Source organism: Lampris incognitus, chromosome 2 (assembly GCF_029633865.1).
Source record: "Lampris incognitus isolate fLamInc1 chromosome 2, fLamInc1.hap2, whole genome shotgun sequence".
Taxonomy (NCBI): Eukaryota; Metazoa; Chordata; class Actinopteri; order Lampriformes; family Lampridae; genus Lampris; species Lampris incognitus.
Window position 1 is genome coordinate 78,203,035 of NC_079212.1, and position 19,276 is coordinate 78,222,310.

At 50.5% G+C, this 19,276-nt stretch overlaps 1 protein-coding gene across 2 annotated transcripts in view; it reads right to left on the minus strand.

Annotated features, from left to right (window-relative positions):
• The window catches only part of c2h5orf63 (chromosome 2 C5orf63 homolog), a 39,567-nt gene extending 20,548 nt beyond the window's left edge, over positions 1-19,019 (minus strand). The window contains exons 1-2 of one of the 2 annotated variants that reach the window (XM_056274913.1): positions 18,869-19,019; positions 18,657-18,739 (exon numbers count right to left, since the gene is read on the minus strand). The gene's annotated coding sequence lies outside the window, so the exon portion shown is untranslated. The remainder of the gene's footprint in view (positions 1-18,656; positions 18,740-18,868) is intronic. The other variant, XM_056274914.1, reaches the window with a different exon arrangement.
• Between the last annotated feature and the right edge of the window lie 257 nt (positions 19,020-19,276).

Below are 19,276 nucleotides of genomic sequence, written 5' to 3' on the forward strand. Positions count from 1 at the left end.
GATGGAACAACTCTCATCAAGGATCAGGCCCTGTTAGTGGAGCAGTGGGCCGAGCATTTTAACACCCTGCTCAACCAGCCTGCCCCAGTGGACTCAACTGTACTGGCAGAGCTCCCTGAACAGCCTACCTTGCAAGACCTAGACCTCCCACAATCTTTCAAAGAAATCCTACATGCAGTCAAGACCCTGAAAAACAACAAAACCCCTGGACCTGATAACATTCCAGCTGAAATCCTCAAGGAAGGGGGCTACCTCTGTACGAGGACACTGTATTTCTATATCCTTAAGGTGTGGAGTCGAGAATGTGTCCCCCAAAAGTGGAAAGAGGCCAACATTGTGACCATTTATAAAAACAAAGGAGACAAGTTAATTTGCTCCAACAGTAGGGGTATTTCACTGCTGGCCATTGCTGGAAAGGTTCTAGCCAAGATCATGCTCCGCAAACTAACACTCGCAATAGCCGAATGGGTCATACCAGAGTCACAATGCGGCTTCCGAAAGGATAGAGGGACCGTTGACATGATCTTTGTCACACGCCAGCTCCAAGACAAATGCACAGCACATGGATTTATATATAGCATTCATAGGCCTCTCAAAGGCCTTTGATACAGTTAACCGGGCCCTGGTGTGGCAAGTCCTGAAGACATTTGGATGTCCACCCAAGTCTCTCACCATCCTTGGACAGTTTCACTCAGGAATGATGGCCCGAGTGGTAGTGGGCAACCACAGTTCTGAGCCCTTTGGTGTGCAGACTGGAGTCAGACAAGGCTGTGTGCTAGCCCCAGTCCTGTTCAATATCTTCTTAGTCTCTGTGTTACGACCCTTGGTCTGGAGAGGGTGCAACAATTAGTGTACTGAGGTGAGGGTGCAACACAGTGAGACATAAACGTTTAAATATAATAAAATATCAATATTCATTAACACAATGACTGGACAAGGGAACCGAACGGTGGCCAAAACAATAAACTATTAACGAAAGTAACCCACCCTTGACAGTGCTGAAAAGCACCAAACCTAAAGACAAAAAGTGGCAACCACTGCTAACCTAGTGTGTCTAACAGAGGTAAGCTACGTGATGGGGTGTTTGCCCATGGGCATCTTACCTTGATCCCCTTGCCCAAAAGAGCTAAACAACTGAACATAACTCAAAATAGTCAAAATGCAAACTTAACGAAAAACGGGCCAGACATTACAAACACAAAGTAACTACAACACACAAACTAAACTAGCTGGCCGGTGAACTGAAGACATGTGGGGGTTTAAATGAGAGACTGCACAGCTGATGAAAATTGGATTCGTTGACCGGTTGATTAGGTGATGAGGAGCACCTGGCGGATACCTGAATGTAGAGTCAGAGTGAGGGTTAGATACAGGAGGCAACACAAAACTGTACGGACACACCCGTGGCCGTAACACCCCCACCCATAAAAACCAAGCCCCTACAGGCTTGTTAACAAAAAACCCCACAAGAACCAAAAAAAACTGACAATGTGCCACATAACAGCAACATGTGACCAAACAAAAAGGTGGAGCACCTCAGCCACAAAACAAAGGGTAGCTCCGCTACATCCAAAATGTGACCCAAAAACGGCCAGCACCTTCCCACCAACACATGGTCATCTACAAAGTGGCCCTCAACCACAAGTTACTGACAGACAACACAAAGTAGCACACACACCGTCACGGTGGCGACCCACGCCAAATGACGTAGCTGTGTTCGACTTGTAGGTGAACCAGCTACAACTCGTGACCACACAAAAACCACACAGTCACGATGGCGACCCACGCAAAATGACATAGCTGCGTTCGACCCGCAGGTGAACCAGCTACAACTCGTGACCAAACAGTCACAACACAAGGTGTGCCAGCATGGACCAGCTGGTGGTGTAAGCAGAGAGCGCAGCACGCCCCGCACTCATAGCTTTAAAGGTCTACCGTCCGCAACTTCCCTCCAGTCTCTCTCTGCCACAAATCCCGCCCCCCAAATCTCCCACTGGAAACTTGACTCAGCCTGCCTCTCAGGCGGGCGTCAGCACCCACGTCGAGTGCAACACAGGGGACCAGGGATCGAACCACAACAGCCTGGCCGGCAGCTCCGCCCTAGCATCGGACCTCGTCCGCGTCGGCACGAAGTTCTGCCACCAGAACCAACACCATGGCAGAGGATGAAAGGAAGTGGACCAGCAGCCACAGCCGTACCCACCACCAAACCAAGAACACACCAACAACACCTGTTAACACTAAACACAATCATGAACACTGTGCTTAACACCACCCAACACCAAACGTTCACACAGCACACTACAGGAAGCCAGACCAAAGCCGCCAAGGTCCCGGACGAGCCCCCATTTGTTACGACCCTCGGTCTGGGGAGGGTGCAACAATTAGTGTCGAGCCAATCACTCACGCCACGGTGTTCACTTAAATTAGACCTACGCAGTGCGTACCATTTGGTGCGTATTCGGGAGGGTGACGAATGGAAGATGGCCTTCAACATGCACCTAGTGTAGTATATGGGTTTGAACATATACACGGAGTAATACGGTGGTGAGCATATACTATAGGTCAGGGGTGCCCACAATTTTTTGACTCGTGAGCTACTTTTAAAATGACCAGGTCAAAATGATCTACTCATATTAAAAATAATAATAAAAATACTCAATACATGTTTTACATATATATGAACATTTATATGCAGTGTGTGTATTTATATACATGTTGTGTTACATATACAGTATTGCAATGGATTTGCATTTATATTGAACCTTACACAGGCAATAATCATACCAAGCATTTGCTACTACACTATGTTGAAATTGCATCACTGCATGAACCTTTACAGCTGTGGTAAATAGATTTGTGATCTCTACCTCTCTACTCTGAGGATGACCTGCACTGGAGGGAGTCAGACAGGGTTGCATAGTTCGGACAGTAGCTGCTGGTAGCCAGCCTCAAGCAGGCCTCCAAATGATCATCTGTCATGGTGGAACGGTATTTGGACCTGATAATCTTCAAGTAAAGCCGAATAATGCCGTCAAGGAGGTTGCGCATTTCCTCATGTTTGGGTACTTGTCCTCTGTAAGTAAGTTCCAAAACTCTCCATGCGCCCTGGACTTAAGCTGAATGTCAGCCTGTACTGTCAGCATCTCATCCTCCACTGCAGACGAGTTCAGGTGAAACAGTGTTGCCATTTTTGAGGCGAGAGAATCCACCTCTGTATCTTCCCCAAATGGGTAGCACATAAATGTAGCGATTGGCTCAAGCAAAGCAAAGTCTTGAAACCGTTTGTCAAAGTCTGACCGGACATTTTCAATCTGCTCTGTGTAGCGTGCACTGTCAAGTTGTGCACACGCCCTCCCTTGCTTCTCCAGCTCTGCTGCGAGGTTTCAGAAGTTTCCCAAATCACGGCGCTGCAACTTTGAGGACAGAAGTTGCATTTTCCGTTTGAAAGCGTTAACTGAGCTGATCGTGTTTACCACGCTTTGTCTTTTCCTTGCAGCTCTTAATTAAGCTCGTTCAACATGTTGGTTAAATCAGTTAAAAACGCCAAGTCTAGCAGCCACTGATTGTCATTAAGTTGCTTGTGTTCCGCATGTTTAGTGATAAGGAGAAACTCCTTAATCTCCGGACAGAGCTCTCGAAATCTCTGCAAGAATCTCCCTCTACTAAGCCTTCTCATGTCAGTGTGTAGCAAGAGGCCAGAGTAGTTACAGTCAGCCTCTTCCAAATGTGTACCAAACAACCGTCTTTGAAGAGACCTCGCTTGAATAGAACAGGCTGGTTTGGTTGCCACATCCATGATCTCTTTCATGTTTAGCATTTTTGCGCATAATGCTTGTTGGTGTATTATGCAATGGTAATTAAGGAAGTCAGGGAAAGCATCGTCCTCCCTGCACTTGGCAATAAATCCATTGGAGCGGCCCACCATAGCAGGCGCACCGTCCGTGGTGATTGACACCAGTTTACACACTGGGAGCTGGATTTTATCCACAAAGTTTTTGAAGATCTGAAAAATGTCCTCTCCCCGCGTGTCTTCCTTCATGGGTAGTATTGTTAACAACTCCTCTTTTGCGGTCATATCTTGAAACACCACGCGAATGAAAATGCACAATTGGGCCGTATCACTGATGTCCGTAGACTCGTCCAATTGTAGTGAGAAACACTCGCAGTCCACGATGTCCCTCCAAAGCTGCTGTGTCAAATCATCGCCCATCACTTCACAGCGCCTTGTGACAGAATCTCTTGATAACTGCAGAGCTTTGATTGAAGATATTATTTCTGATTTGTTTTTAAAGTCCCGAAACAACGAATCTGCTGCCTCAAGGAAGGCCTCTTTCATCATCTCTCCATCTTGGAAGGCTTTCTTATGCTTAATGATGGAGTGACTCACCCGTAAAGATGCTTCGGTGGCTGCCTTTGCCTTTGAATTCAGCTGTGGGAAAAGTGACTGCTGGGCGATTAACTGCGATTTTAGTTCCCTCACCTTTCTCTTTCTCAGCTCGCTTTTCGGAGGGAAGTCATTGTCATAGTTTTTATGAACAGTTCGAAAGTGCCTCTCCACATTTCCTTTCTTTGGGATAGCAATGCTAGACTGACAGATGAGACAAACGCATTTGGAATAAGACATGGTGAAAAAAAAGTCCTCCTCCCATTCCACATGGAAAGGGTACGTTTTTGTTTCTTGCTAGGTCCGGCTCCCCCACTCATTTTTGTTTTGTTTCACTTTTTAGTAGAATTTTTTTTTAGAGAGTTGAACTAGCTAGCTCGATACAGTTCTGCATTAGCTCACATTGTGGGCATGTGAACTTCAAGGTACGTTCGAGAAGGGCTCTGGATGTTATGGTAACCTAATGTAACAAAGTTTTAGGTTCCGCTCTAGAATCTTTGGTTTTAGGCAACAGCAGACTGGCCGTCCTTTACGTCAATCAAAAGGCAAATGCCAAATGGAGGACAGATGATAGGCTAATTAATGTCTTGAAAAAAAACGTTTTTTTTGGAGCGTCATGGAGATCTACCAGCACTGCCTTCGCGATCTACTGGTCGATCGCGATCGACGTAGTGGGCACCCATGCTATAGGTAATATGACGAGAGGCCAGAAGGCGTGCTCTCAGGCGGATGTACGTACTTAGTAGAACTGAAGTCGGTTAGGACACGCATGCACAATTGTTGTTCTTTGTTCCTGGATAAACTTCATAAAAGGGACTACCCGCCAGTCTCTTCATCGGTATAAACCACAATATGGTGTTAGAAGTTGCAGTGTTTGATGGTTAATCGCCGAAGAAGACGAGAGACCGAGAGAAGAGAGTGGTGAGCTTGTTGAAAAGTCCCAGTGAGTAAACGTAAACGTGTTGGGTCCGACGGCGCTAAAGTCAATAGTGTTTGGGGTTACGCTAATGTGGAAGAGAAAACAAAATGGAACAGTTTAAATCACCTTCTCCGTTAGTATTAATAGGCAACATGTGTGAAAACTGGCGCAGATGGGAGCAAAGACATAGGTTGTACATGATGGCAACTGGAACGTCGAAAAAGGAAAAGGAAGTGCCAGTGGCAATATTACTGCACACACTAGGCGAAGAAGCGCTCGAGGTGTACAGCACACTTGATATAGCCAGGGCCGAGGCCTGAAGACGTGCATGTAGACCACATATTGCAGGCTTTCAGAGACTACTGTACGCCAAAGAAAAACGTGGTATTTGAGAGGCACCAATTTTGGACGTATGCAATGCAACAACCGATGCACGTTGACAAATTTGTCACCGAGCTAAAACACAGGAGCAAAGACTGAGTTCGGTATAACCGAAAATGACACGCTGAGAGACAAAATCGTTTTCAGTGTTACAGATAAGCATCTGAAAGAGAAACTGCTGAGAGAACTTAACCTGACTTTAACTAAAGCCATTGATATTTGCAGGGCATCAGAGATAGCCAAGGAGCAAATCAGCATAATGGTGTGCGCAAAGAAGGAAAATGAGGTGCATGCAATAACGGTGGCAACAATACAAATAAGGCAAAATAATACTAATGTCAACAAAACAGCGTTCAATGCTCATCATAAAGAGGAGAAATATGTCAACCAAACAAAAGTATGCAACAGATGCGGAAAGACACATGGCCCAAAAGCATGACCAGCATATGGAATGAAGTGCAGAGCTTGTGGGAAGGGCACTCACTTTGCCAAGATGTGCAGAATGAAAGGAGTGCAAGCAGTGCAGACAGTGGATTCACTATTTGTGGACAGTCTGGAGTGCACCCAGGTAAATGCACTGAGTAAAGCTAGTGATATGCCATGACGAGCTACTTTGTCAATTAGAGGAGTGCCCATCATCTTTAAACTAAACACGGGTGCAGACGCTTATGTTCTCCCTCTAGAATAGGTCAGAAAACTCCCAGGCAAAGTACGCCTTAGTCCTCAAACACAGTATTAAGAGCTTATGGGGGTAACCAGATAAAGCCAGCCGGTAGCACCTACCCGAAATGCAGTACTGAACGAGCAGAGTACAAGCTCCAGTTCTATGTCATTAAGCAGTCAGCATCTCCAATTCTTGGAAGAGCAGCATGTGAGGAGCTGAACTTGGTCAGACGTGTTGATGAAATCAAGGAGAGCTCACCTGCAACCAAAGAAGAGCTGGTGAGGCAGTATCCAGAGGTGTTCCAGGGGCTTGGGGAGTTCCCTGGTGAGCATCATATTCACAGTGACCCAGAAGTGACCCCCGTGATCCATGGCTGCAGAAAAATCCCGTTGGCCATCATGGACAAACTGAAAAAGACACTGAGTCAGCTGGAAAAAGCTGATGTCATCACTCCAGTAACAGACCCGACACAGTGGGTGAACAGCTTGGTAATAACTGAAAAGAAAAACGGCTGACTCAGACTTTGCCTTGATCGTCGAGAGCTGAACAAAGCCATCAGACAACAGCACTACTCCATACCGACACCTACAGATGTCCAAAGCAGACTGTCTGGCAAGAGAATATTTACAATACTCGATGAAAAAGATGGATACTGGCAAATTAAGCTGGACAGAGCATTGTCACTGTTATGCACCTTCAACACGCCATGGGGGCGTTACAGGTTCAAGCGTCTCCCATTCGGTATAAAATCAGCCAGCGAAGTCTTCCAACAGAAGAACAGTGAAACATTTGGTGACATTGACGGTGTACAGGTGATAGCCGACGATATGATAATCGCTGCAGCTGATGAGAAGGAACATGCCGAGATACTGCACAAGGTAATACAGAGAGCCAAAGAGATGAATGTTAAGTTCAATGCAGACAAAGTGCAGTACAAAGTGACGAAGGTGAATTACATGGGACACGTGATAAACCCTGAGGGAGTACGGCCAGACAGTGACAAGGTGAATGCTATTGTACATATGCCAGCACCACAAGATAGAAAGGGTCTACAAAGGCTACGAGGTATGACTAAGTACCTGTCCCAGTACATACCCAATGAAGCAGCAGTGACAGCACCTTCACGGCAGCTACTGAGGACAGATATGCAGTGGCTGTGGTCACATGAACACGATGCTTCCCTGAACAAACTCAAGACAGCACTAACTGAGGCCCCAGTGCTGAAATTATTCGACCCAAAACAGCAGATAGTCCTCCAAGCTGATGCATCGACAGATGGGCTAGGTGCGTGCCTGCTGCAGCAAGGACAGCCAGTGGTATATGCATCCAGAGCCGTAACACAGGCTGAGCGCAACTATGCGCAGATTGAAAAAGAACTGCTTGTGGTCGTATTTGCGACACGAAAATTCCACCAATACGTGCTTGGTGCACATGTGGTGGTGCAGTCAGACCACAAGCCTCTGGAGGCTATATTCCAAAGCCATTAGGACAGGCACCTGCCAGACTACAACGAATGCTGCTACAGCTTCAGCGTTACGATCGCCACATCAAGTACACACCTGGAAAGGAAATGCTAATGGCAGACACTTTATCCAAAGCGTTTGGTGCGGTGGAAACACAAGAGGAGTCCATGACTACAGATGAAAAGGTAGTCTATGCCATGGAAGCAACTGAGGCTCTGGGAAGAGAGATGCACGAGAGGCTTAAGATGGCAACTGAGGAGGACCGGACCTCGCAAAAGCTACTAGACATTCACCAGAGAGGGTGGCCAAAGCACAAAAACAGACAGATGCTGAGCTTAAAGTCTATTGGCCAATCAGAGACACAATCACAGTAAAGGGGGGGGGGGTCCTGATGACAGGAGACAGATTCATTATCCCTAAAAAGTTGAGATCAGACATGCTACAGAGACTGCACATAGCCCACCAAGGAGTACAATGGACCAAAGAACATGCACGCAAGTATCTATGTTGGCCAGGCATATCGGCTGATACAGAGCAAATGGTGGGGAGCTGCCCCACCTGTCAACAACACCTACCGTAGAATCAGAAGGAGCCACTAAAATGCCATGAGCTGCCAGAGCTACCATGGTACAAAGTAGGTGTGGACATTTTTGAGCTACAAGGCAAATCTTTCCTCCTCACAGTAGATTATTTCTCAAAATATCCTGAGGTCCAACAAATGCGTGACAAAACAGCAAGCGGAGTAATAGCAAAGTTGAAGGCTGTGTTTTCTAGATATGGTGTTCCGAAGGAAGTGGTGAGTGACCACGTGCCATTTGTTAGTGCTGAGATGAGTCAGTTTGCAAGTGACTGGGGCATAACATGGACATTCTCAAGCCCAGGCTATCCACAGTCTAATGGGATGGCAGAACGCACAATGAAGACCATTAAACTCATGCTGAAGAAGGCGGAGCAGACTAAGACAGACCCCCACCTGGCTCTGTTGACTTTAAGGAGCACTCCTGTGACTGGACGTGGGCTCTCTCCTGCAGAAATGCTGATGGGTCGGGTCCTAAGAAGCACATTGCCAGTAGGCATCCGACAAGAGTCAAGCAGAGGCTACTTAACCTGCAACAAAGACAAGGAGAGTACTACAACCAACATGCAAGACCTCTTTCTGTGCTCGAACCAGGAATGGCTGTCAGTATAGAGACTCCACAAGGCTGGAAACCTGCCCTGGTAGAACAGAAGAGACAGGAGCTGAGGTCATATAATGTTGTGACAGCTGCAGGACAAAGGTACAGGAGGAACAGGAGGCACTTGAGAACAATTCGGAATGACACACATACTGAAATCGAGGACGGTAATGTCAGTGTCACTGAGCAGCCAACTCCAAGCGAGTCTGCAGAACCACATGTACATGACGCGACAAGAAATGTGGAACAAGCAGTCAACTGTTCAGACACACAGGTCCAACACACCAGAAGTGGCAGGCTGGTAAAGCAGCCTACCAAATTTTGTGATTTTCAAATGGGTTAACAGTAAAAGTTATGCTCCTACAGAGGGTCATCTGCTAGAAACCTCTGACCCCGGTGACACTGTACAAAGACTGGGTACAAAGAGTGCACAGAGTTCTTAAGAAAGAAAAAAAAAGAAAATGTAATGAATGTCTAGCATGAATAATGAATGTATGAAGAATGTAACACTGTACTGATGTCAAGAATAGATATAGTAAACATTCAAAGCCAGACCTTTAAACAGTTCATAGTGGTTCTGTAGACAGTGTTATATCTCCATTTTGATATATCTCCAAACTGATAGACAGTGAAACAAACAAGTCTATAATGTGACTGTTTTGTGTTTTGTTCTGTGGAAAATGGGGGATGTAGTATATGGGTTTGAACATATACACGGAGTAATACGGTGGTGACCCTATACCATAGGTAATACGACGAGAGGCCAATAAGTGTTGTAAGTTATGTACAGTAGTTTGGGTAATTGTATGCTCACCTGGCCAGCAGGTAGAGCCATGGAGGCACCAATCTCAGTAATATGAGGCGCATAGATGACGTCATCATGGAGCGCAAGCGATTCAGAACGGTGCAAAGAAACGAAGCACATGGTTGCATGGAGTTGAGCTCCCGAAAAATACAAGAGTTAATTAAATGTGATAAAGTTGAAACGGTTAATTTAAATGCGATAAAGTGGAAACGTTGTAGAACCAGCTTCATCACAGCTCATCACAGCTCAGTACTGCACGTGTACTGCACGTGCACAGCCAGTGTATGGTCCCACAGCCGTGGTCAGCATCTCGTCATTCGGCACGCTGTTGTTCAGCAAGCTGTGTGTACAGCTAGCCGTGTATCAGTCAACCAAACGACCAGCTTATGTTAGCTCATGTACAGTTTGGAAACAGCTAATGTTAGCTTGTGTACAGGAGGAAATACATTGTCAACGAACATTTGTGTCATCTCGTCATTTATGGGCTGCGTTCACAACGCCACTAAATCTCAACAATTGCAACAGATTGTAAATCTGTGTCAGTCCAAACGTTTGTAGTTCAAACGTTTACAGGCGTGCTCTCAGGCGGATGTATTTAAGTAGAACTGAAGTCGGTTAGGATACGCATGCACGATTGTTGTTCTTTGTTCCTGAATAAAGTTCATAAAAAGGACTACCTGCCAGTCTCTTCATCAGTATAAACCACAATACCTCGGGCATTTCGAGTACCTCATCATGCCCTTTGGCCTCACCAATGCCCCGGACGTCTTCCAAGCGCTGGTCAACGACGTGTTGAGGGACATGCTAAACACGTTTGTGGTGGTATACTTGGACGACATCCTCGTGTTCTCCAAGATGGAGGAGGAACACCACCAGCACGTCCGCCTGGTCCTCCAACGGCTGCTGGAGAACAGGCTGTTCGTGAAGGCCAATAAGTGCGTGTTCCACTCCGCCTCCGTGGAATTTCTCGGTCACATTGTGGAGAAGGGGCACATCTGCACTGACCCCAGGAAGATCTGAGCAGTGTAGGAGTGAACATGGCCTACCGACAGGGAGCAACTCCAGCGCTTCCTCGGATTCACCAATTTTTATCGGTGCTTCATCAGGGGGTTCAGTCAAGTAGCCGTCCCCCTCAATGCATTAACCTCCACCCTACGCTCCTTCTCTTGGACCCCGGAGGCGGAGGCCGCTATCTCGGCCTTGAAAGGACTGTTTACGACAGCTCCAGTGCTCACTCACCCTGACCCATACAAGCAGTTCACCGTGCAGGTGGACACGTCGGACACGGGCATCGGAGCCATCCTCTCCCAGCGGTCGGAGGAGGACCAGAGAGTCCACCCATGCGCCTTCCTCTCCCGGCATTTCAGCCCAGCAGAGATGAATTATGACATCGTCAACAGGGAGTTGCTGGCGGTCCATGCCGCCCCGGAGGAGTGGAGACACTGGTTGGAGGGAGTGAAGCAGCCGTTCGTCGTGTGGTCAGACCACAAGAATCTGACCTACATGCGAACGGCGAACAGGCTTAACCCCCGGCAGGCGCACTGGGCTCTCTTTTTCAGCCGGTTCGACTTCACACTCACCTACCGCCCGGGTTCCAAGAACGTCAGGGCCTGTTTCCAGAGGGGTCCCCAGATGCACCGGACACCCCTGACACCATCCTTCCCCCAGTCCGGGTGGTGGGTGCTGTCACCTGGGCTATCGAATCTGTGGTGAGAAGAGCTCAGCGCGCCCAGCCCGACCCAGGCAACGGACCCCGGAATCGCCTATTTGTGCCATCCACCGTCCGGTCCCAGGTGCTGGAGTGGGGGCACCCAGCTGGTTCGCCTGTCATCCCGGCGTCCACCGGGCAGTGGCCCTCATCTGCAGACGCTTCTGGTGGCCCACTATGGAGGCGGACACAAAGAAGTTCGTGGCTGCCTGCCCCACCTCTGCCCGCAGTAAGGCTACCCATCGCCCACCGGCGGGTCTCCTGCGCCCCCTCCCTGTCCCTGGTCGACCTTGGTCACACGTCGACCTTGGTCACACATTACCTTGGACTTCGTGACTGGCCTCCCTGTGTCCCAAGGTAATGATACTATCTTGACCAGTGTTGACAGGTTCTCTAAGGCTGTCCATTTTGTCGCCCTTCCCAAGCTCCCCTCTGCGGCTGAGACGGCGGACCTCCTCATCTCTCATGTCATCCATCTCCATGGGATCCCTCAGAACATAGTCTCCGACCGTGGTCCCCAGTTCACTTCTAAGGTGTGGCAGGCTTTCTGTAAGGGGATTGGGGCCACGGTCAGTCTCTCCTCCGGATACCACCCCCAGGCCAATGGGCAGACGAAGCGGGCCAACCAAGCCCTGGAGGCGGCCTTGCGTTGAATCACCACCAGCAATCCCGCCTCCTGGAGCAAGCATCCACTCTGGGTGAAGTATTCCCTGAACACCATGGAGAGTTCTGCTACCGGTTTGTCCCCCTTTGAGTGCTCTCTCGGTCACCAACCCCCTCTGTTTCCCTGTCAGTAGTTAGAGGTGGTGGTCCCGTCCACCAGGGCCCATCTCCGCTGGTGCCATCTCATCTGGAAGACTGCCCGGGCCGCTATGTTGCAGGCCACAGAGCGGTCCCAGCGCAGCGCCAACCGGCAGAGAGTGCCAGCCCCGGCCTATCGCCCTGGCCAGAGGGTGTGGCTACCGGCCCAGGACCTCCCCCTCCCGACACCCTCCCGGAAGCTGGCCCTTCACTACATCGGCCCCTATACCACTGACTGCATCATCAACCCCTCCGCGGTACATCTCCTCCTCCCTGTCTCACTTAAGAGCCATCCTGTGTTTCATGTCTCTCACCTCAAACCGGTAGCCTCCAGCCCCCTGTCTCCCCTTGTCCAAGCTCCTCCGCCTCCCAGTGTCCTCCGTGGGGGCGATTTGGTCTGGGACGTCAACCGACAGCTCGCCGTTCGCCGCCGCCAGGGCCGGGGTTACCAATACCTGGTGGACTGGGTTGGTTACGGGCCCCGAGGATCGCAGCTGGGTGCCCCAATCCCACCTTGCCGACCCCGCACTCCTGAAAGAGTTCTATCGGGCCCACCCCAACGCCATCGGACAGTCGCCCGGTGTCTCCCGTATGAGGGGGGGTCCTGTTGTCCTTACACCGCCCCGAGCCGCCTCCCCGGCACGTTCAAACCACTCCCCCAGCTCGGACGTGCCGGAAACATCGGAGCGCTCGGTTCGCGCTCTGAGGAGACGAGCGCTGCGCTGCACCAGGTGTTTGCCATCATCTATCAGGCACACCTGCGGCAATCAGGCACCCCTCTACAAGAAGTCTCCCAGAACGCCTCTCTGTGCTTCGACGTACTGAACCCTACGGTAAAGCTCTGACAAGCCTGTTCCAGTGACTTTCCTACTTACCATTTTCTCGTGCCTATTCCCACACTGTTGTTTTGTTCCTCAGTATCTAACTCCTGTGTTCCTGTTTTTTGTGTTTCGTCTCGCTGTTTTTGTTTTCCCTCAAGACCCTCCCTCCGCGACTTCCACGGCTCCCCGCGTCTCACTCGCCCCTCGTCCCCAGCGACCTTCGCGTTTTCCCCGAACCTCTCCAGCGATCTCCCTTCGTGTCTCTCTCTGTGGACCCCTACATTCGGACTTGACTTCCTGGATCTCGGACCCGGACTTCTCGCTCTACGGATTCGGACTTTGGTAGCCAGGCGCACGCACATCGTCACAACAATCCCCACCTGAGATTCCCCTGTTATCATCCCTGTGGCAGTGTCGTTTGTTTTCCTGCATTAAAATCGCCTTCGGGTTATCCCGTTGCTCTGTTGTCTGTCTGTCCTTTGGGGTTTGCTACACTGGCCTCTGGTCTTCATTCGTGATACGTAACAGGGGACTTATTATTTTTCAAGTGATTTATGGAAAACGTTACCTCATTACGTAATAGTAAGGGGAGTATTGTAGAGGAGCTCAAGCAGGAGTCGTGACAACTTTCTCTTTCGGCTACACAACGTGCACCATTTATTCCTTCACCATTACAACAGCAACACAAAAACCCGCGCAGCGGAAGTGTATCACTGTAAACCCGAACCGAGAAAACAGCAGCTGTAAACCAACGTTCCTACTAGCTCAATAAGGGGAATGATGTATCCCCATAACCACTACACACGTCCCCCCAGAATTCGCCTTAATACGAAAAGTCAGTGTGGCGAGGGGGGCGGATCTCTGCCCCAACGGCTCCGCTGAACAGGAGCTGGGGGCTGGTTAGCCGCAGGCAAAGCAGCAGAGTCCTCACAGCTGGACCGGGGAAAGGGAGGGGCTGGGGAAGCAGGGGGTGGCTCGCCGGGGGAGGGAGGCAGGGCCGGGGGACGGCGCCGCCGTGGGGGTAGGGCCAGACCAACAGGGCGGTCTAAGTCCAGGTGAGCAGGCTTGAGGCGGTCCACAGAAACCCGCTCCAGCCTGCTGCCAACCTCAACCACAAAGTGCTTATCTCCAGTGTCCCGTACCCGAAATGGGCCGTCGTAGGGTGGCTGCAGGGGACCGCGGTGCGCGTCGTGACAGATAAAAACATACTCCGCCGACCGCAGCTCCGTGGGGACATAGGACTGAGAGCCGCCATGCTGAGAAGTGGGGACCGGTGCAAAAGCCCTGGGTTCCTCCTGCAGCGCAGTCCGTTGGCAGCTGGCGGACCAGGGAGCTGTGGCGGAGGGAAGGAAATCCCCCAGGACCCGAAGTGGCTGTCCGTAGATCAGTTCGGCGGATGAGGACTGGAGGTCCTCCTTGGGGGCCGTCCTAAGCCCAAGCATGACCCAAGGCAGTTTGTCGACCCAGCGGTCGTCCTTGAGGGTAGCCCGCAATGCGGCCTTCATCGAGCGATGGAACCTCTCGACCAAGCCATTAGCTTGAGGGTGATAAGCTGTGGTGTGATGGAGCCTCACCCCTAAACCCGCGGCGATCTCCTCCCAGAGCGCTGACGTGAATTGTGGCCCTCTGTCCGAGGAGAGGTCAGATGGGGTGCCAAAGCGGGCGACCCAGGTTCCGATGAATGCTCGGGCAACCTCAGGCGCTGTCGTGGATGAAAGCGGGACGGCCTCTGGCCATTGCGTGGTCCTGTCGACCATGGTGAGCAGGTATGTGAAACCATGGGAGAGGGGTAGGGGGCCTACCAGGCCCACATTCACGTGGTCGAACCTCCTCTCAGGTACCGTGAAAGGTATCAGGGGCGCTTTGACGTGCCGGAGCACTTTGGAGCGTTGGCACTCCACACAGGTGTCAGCCCAGTCCCTCACATCCTTTTTGAGTCCATGCCAGACAAACTTTGCCGCCACCAACCTCTGTGAAGGCTTTCTGCCAGGGTTGAGACAGCCCATGGACTGCATCGAAGACCCGCCGCCTCCAAGCAGTCGGAACGACGGGGCGGGGCTGACCCGTAGAGACGTCGCACAGGAGCGTGGCGCCAGCGTCGTCGAAAGCCACATCCTCCAACTGCAGCCCTGTGACGGCGGTCCTGCATGCCTGCACTCCTGGGTCGGCGGCCTGGTCAGCCGCCATCTGGCTGTAGTCGAGTCCCAAATGGGCAGCACCAGCGATGGCCTGGGAGAGACAGTCGGTGACCAGGTTGGACTTCCCAGCGACATGCCTCATGTCGGTGGTAAACTCTGAGATGTAGGCCAACTGTCGCTGCTGGCGGGCTGACCACGGCTCTGCCACCTTGGCCATCGTGAACACCAGCGGTTTGTGATCGACGAAAGCCGTGAACTGACGGCCTTCCAGTTGGAAACGAAAGTGCCTAACAGCAAGGAAAAGGCCAAGCAGCTCACGATCAAATGTGCTGTATTTGCGCTCTCTCAGGTTCAACTGCCGGCTGAAGAAGGCAAGCGGCTGCCACGCGCCGCTCACCCACTGCTCGTAAACCGCGCCGACAGCGTAGACCGAAGCATCCGTCGTGATGGCGATGGGCGCTCCAGACACAGGGTGTGCCAGCATCGCCGCGTCAGCCAGGGCGGCCTTCACATCCTTAAAAGCCTTGTCCCTCTCTTGGCGACAGAGAGCTTGGTCGGGTCGAGGCGCCGAGCTCGGGGGTGCACCGGTGGTCCAGTGGTGACGATGTGGTGCTCAACCCCATGTTTGGTCGTAGATGACGAGAATGTGGGCTGAGTGAGGTCAGGGAACTCAGAGAGAAGGTGGAGAAACACGTCCTCGTTGGAGAGCATGCCGGACAGCCTGGCGGAGCCTGTATCGCCGAGTGCACACGCGTGTGAAGCGAAGGTGACGGCGTCAAATCAGGCGTCGATTCCTGACGTCCACCAGCAGCCCATGAGCACAAAGGAAATCTGCACCGAGGAGGGGAAATGCCACGTCGGCGGTGACAAAATCCCAGCTGAACCGCTGTCTGTTAAAACACATGTCAATGTGCCTCGTGCCGTACGTACGGATAGAGCTGCCGTTAGCAGCTTCCACTGGAGGGCCGTGAGCGCCCGATAGGGCGTCCACACTCGATGCAGGTACGACACTCCTCTGCGCCCCAGTGTCGCATAGGAAACGCCGCCCCGAGATGGAGTCTTGCAGGAAAAGTAGCCTGTTGTCCTCCACGCCGACGCCCATGGCCACTAGTGAGCGCCGGCCTTGGCGTTTCCCGACGAGCGGAAATTGCACGGGGAGTTGCACTTTTTCGCCTTGGCCTCGAACTTTGCATGGTAAAAGCACAGGCCGGGCTTCTGTCGCCGACCGGGGGTTGCCGCGGCGACCACCATGGAGTCACCAGGTGGTGGCGTGTGGGGGTGGGCAGGGGTGAGCGCGGACGCGCAGTGCTGCTGTTGGTTGGCCAGGAAGAACTTGTCAGCTTCTTCAGCTAGCTTGCAGCAATCGGTAATGCTGGTGTTAGCCAAAGCGGTCCGCACCAGAGCAGGCAGTTGTCGCAGAAACAGTTGGACAAAGAGGAAATCAGGTGTGTGCGCCGGTCCCAGCAGATTCAGCATTGTGTCCATGAGCTCGGATGGCTTGCTGTCGCCCAAGCCTTGCAGAGAAAAGAGGCGGTGGGCTCTCTCGGCGTCGGAAAGTTCAAAAATCTTCAAGCGGTGATCTTTGAGCCCCTTGTATTTGTCTGCCGCCGGAGGATTTATAAGGAGATTCACCACTCTAGTTGCAGTCGAACACCCGAGCGCCGATACCACGTAGTAGTATTTACTAGCATCATCTGTTATTTTGCGGATAGCAAACTGCGCTTCCGCCTGGGCGAACCATGTCGTTGCCGATGACTCCAAGAACTCTGGCAATTTGAGAGAAACCGCGTTGATTTCGTCAATCATGTTCGTTCGAAAGATTGTCTCTGATAACTACCAAGAGACAAACGTCGGGGTCACCAGTGTAGAGGAGCTCAAGCAGGAGTCGCGACAACTTTCTCTTTCGGCTACACAACGTGCACCATTTATTCCTTCCACCATTACAACAACAACACAAAAACCCGCGCAGCGGAAGTGTACCACTGTAAACCCGAACCGAGAAAACAGCAGCTGTAAACCAACGTTCCTACCAGCTCAATAAGGGGAATTATGTATCCCCCATAACCACTACAGTATCACAAATTTTACGATCTGCAGGAGATATGCGTTGGGTGTTAATTGGACTTAGAAACTTCTCTGCGATTTGTGCAGAATAAATGTATAGAGTTTGCTATAGAAAGAACAGCAGTGGTTAGAGATAGTTTTTGAATGAATATACTTGTGTTTTTGATTTAGACATTTTTGTCAACTCTGCTGTGATTTCAAAGTCACAAAGGGGGGGTGGGAAATCATTTTTTAAGCATTTATAATCAACAGGTTTATTTTTATACCATGTATGATTATAACTATTGCAGGTAATCAATTATTTTTTTAAATATGTAAGAACCGTGGAAATAATGGTGTAAAACATAGCAGGATAAGAATTCAATCATACTAGATGGCAGTCTGTGTAACAGGCCGTATTAAGCCACATTGCCCAAAAAAATGCGACACCATTAGATTCTGGAAACCAAAGCAATGTGTTGATAAGAAAATAATGGTGCATAGTGGGACGTGATCTATAGTCACAGGTGTGGTCTAAGGTTAATCCCCACAGTGGGTGGGGTCCAGCTACAGTATGAAAGTGATTTGGACAAGTCTATTCGTTACACTATTTTGGGGGGTTATAGTGTAACTAAGTAACGTGACTAACGTCGTCTTGGGTACGACGTTAAACTGCTATCATCGGGTAGTCGGCGAGAAAACTGGCACCCCCACTTCAACCCTTGGGTCGTTGCGAGGAGGGTGTGTGGACACCCGGCAGGAGTAAACACAAAGGGCGGATGAGTTCCTCTGTGAACCAGCGGCCATCCATACCTGGAGAGGGGATAGGGACCACCAGGTACTCCCCCTACTGAAACTCGGTGATGACTCAACCAAACTCAGTCACCATAAACTGGGAAGAGACTTGTTGAGGCATCAGCTGTGCTCCTACGACCTCCATAGGTTACGGAACTGATGATGACGACGATGAGTGTAACTAATGACGTTCTGATCCACACTCCATACCAGTTGGTGGCGGTAACGCACCAATTCATTGTTTGCCAACCGCCAATAAACACAAAGTAAGAAGAAAAAGGAGACGGAGAAGAAGAAGAAGAAGCAGGAGATGGAGATTGTTTCAGTTGCTCCATGGACCAGCTCGGTATATTGTTGTACCCTTTTGTGGATTATTAACAATAAAACCTACTCACATCAGACTTGTAAGTGTTTGATTGATTGACTTTGACCAACAGTGTGTGGAGAAGAAATGTCTCCACACACTGTTGGATGGGTTGAACCGGGGTTAGTCGTGATGCTAATGCTAACGCTAGCCCTGCCCACAAACCTCAAGCAGCAACCATGTGCAGCTTACCTGGAAGTGTCCGTCGGGGCGGGGGGCTGATGATGGGCTGTGGATGTTACGCTGGAAGCGGTCCGACTACTCGGAGTGTTGACCTTTAAAAACACAAATATCATCAGATGTAACCACCACCAACTACTTTTTATTATTATTTTTCATCCATGCGGTTTGGATGATGGATGGACGGGTAGTTTTTTTTCTTTTTTAATAAAAACGTTTTTTACCGCTTTGTTTCACATCGCTGCTTAAAGACAACCATCACCTTAGAACAGCGCGTAAAGGCCGCAGAGCCCCTCGCTTCTCGGAACAGCTGCTACAAGGTACGGTGCTGAAACGCGACAACCCTTTCAGACCGCGTGACGTCATCAGCAGTCGCCGATGGCGTTACGTAAGCAGACGCTTTTGGCCCTGTTCACCATAGACATATAAAGAGTAGACGCCGCATCGACCGCTACTGCCTATCGGCGCTGACGAGCCGCGGGGCCGCCATCTTGGACCGGTCACCCGCTCCACTCAGTGTAACGTGTTTGGCAGGCGCAATGAACTGTCAGAGCAGTTATTCAAGCATAACTCGCTGAATACCAAACTGATTTCCACGCCTTTTTTTGTTGCTGAAAACGTCATACATGTAG